At 39.7% G+C, this 2295-nt stretch overlaps 1 protein-coding gene across 1 annotated transcript in view; it reads right to left on the bottom strand.

The window, feature by feature from the left end:
• LOC106875540 (protein glass) overlaps positions 1-2295 on the bottom strand; it is an 81543-nt gene that overhangs the window by 72551 nt on the left and 6697 nt on the right. The window lies entirely within an intron of this gene.

The following is a 2295-nucleotide window of genomic DNA, read 5'->3' as shown; positions in this document are numbered from 1 at the left end:
TATATATATATATATATATATATATATATATGTATGTATATATATGGGAGATTTACGAAGAAGACAACAACAGACGAGGACAGGTGGTGTAAACAACAAAAGGATGTATTAGTTTAATGCTCGGGAATAGAGAAAGTCTTTAACGTTTCGAGCTACGCTCTTCAACAGAAAGAAATAAGGAGAAAAACAAGGAGAAAAAAAATTTGAATGTAGTGGTCAGCGATCTACGTATATATACATATGAATATATATATATGTCTGTATGTATATATATATATATATATATATATTTGTATGTCTGTGGATGCATATGCATACATACTATGTATATATACACGCACACACATACACAAACATACATACGAGGTGTATTCAAAAAGTATTCTTTTTTCCCCGTCGAATCTAATTTTGTGACGGCAAAATCCTTTGGATGAAAAGTAACGCTACCCTTCCTGCGCATTGTGAAAACCTTTCGCACCGACAGGCGGCTGCGTTTTTCGTCTGTTGCACCTAGAGTGGAGGCGTGTACTGTGCGCTGTTCGGATTTTCGTTTTCTCCGAACGAATTGAGCCGAGACACTGCATCAAGTTTTGCAAAAGCTTGGTGATACTCATGCTGAAACAATCCAGAAGATTCAGCAAGCCTTCTGCGATGATTCCATGGGTAAAACTCAGATCAAGGGATGATACAACCGCTTCAAACATGGTCTCCCCTCAGTGGAGAGGAGCGAGGCACTCTCAGACAAGCCATCCATAAACCGAAACGAGGAACCGATTGAGAAGGTTTGGCCAATAATCATGGAAGCCCATCATATAAGAATGCAGGAAATTGCTGACGAAGGGCGAATACATACAGGATCAGTATTTTCCATTTTAATGGAGGATTCGTGCATGCGGAGTGTGTGGGCGAATTTCGTCCCCAAGGTTTTGGCGGAGAAGTAGAAGTAACTCTGCATGAAAATCATTCAGGGCATGTTGGACTGTGGAAACCACGACCTCAGACTTCAAGAAGACCATCATCACTGGAGATGAGACATGAGCTTAAGGTCCCTACTCGATGCTTTCGGTCATCTTGCGTGAAAACGAAAATCCGACGAGCGCGCACTATATGTCTGTACACTAGGCGTAACAACCGGGAACTGACGCGGCCTGCCGGCGCGAAAATTTTCATACGTGCTCAGGAGGAGTGACGTCACTTCCCACATGAAGTATTTTTCTCACGTGACATTAGTTTTGGCGTGAGAAAATAGAGTCGGATACTTTTTGAACGCACGTCATATTAGCATTTATATATGCTTGCATATATATATATATATATATATATATATATATATATATTCCTTCATATTTATATGTAAGTGTCTGTGCATATATATATATGTGTGCGTGTGTGTTTGTGTGTGTGTATGTACATATATAATTGTGTTTGTATTTGCGCGCGTGCACATACACTCTCGTGTGTGTATATGGATGCACAAATTTGAATTTTATATTTTGTTGTATTTTCTTTGACTTGCCGCTCGTTGTATCCCGGAATTTCAATGGTCAGTGAATGGGTGGTGTATGCGTGTTAGTGTTAGTGTGTGTGTGTGTGTGTGTGTGTGCGTGTGCGTACGCGCGCGCGTGTGTTTAGACGAAGGACTTCGAGAGTGAGGGCCAGTAAATTGAGGCTGAGAGGGAAGCGGGTTTGCTGGGAAAATAAAACGCTGCTCACTGCGGAGGGTAGCGTTCACAGATCTTATATTGCAGGACCGGACCAAATACTGTAACATGTTCTATGGTGTGATGCGCGGAACGGAAGTGACGCGAGATCAGACCTGTTTTCTGAGATGTAATGTCGCGAAGATAGTCCGTCTAAACAGCTTCTGGGGTGAACGATATAGAGGGTGGCACAAGGAGGAGCAGATGACATCAGTAGAGGTGTTGGTGAAGGGATCAGAAGTACGCATGTGTATAAGGATATAATCATATACAGATAAAACTTAGATATGTTTCGATCAAAGATTGGTCCAAGCCATGTCTAACTTAATAGCACCACCTAATAGGATTATCTAAATCCTTATATATATATATATATATATATATATATATATATATTTGTTTTGCAAGATTTTTTATGTGAAATCGTGTGTTGAAACAGATGTTGTTGTACTTGGGGATGGTCATATTGCCAGTTTAGCCAATAAAAACACTGTATATTTGGTGTTAATTTGCTTCAGCTTTATATTACATTAAAAGATTAATCATCCCCAAGTACAACAACATATATATATGCATATCTTTATACACGCACATA

Source organism: Octopus bimaculoides, chromosome 14 (assembly GCF_001194135.2).
Source record: "Octopus bimaculoides isolate UCB-OBI-ISO-001 chromosome 14, ASM119413v2, whole genome shotgun sequence".
Taxonomy (NCBI): Eukaryota; Metazoa; Mollusca; class Cephalopoda; order Octopoda; family Octopodidae; genus Octopus; species Octopus bimaculoides.
This window is presented reverse-complemented; position numbering and strand designations above follow the sequence as displayed.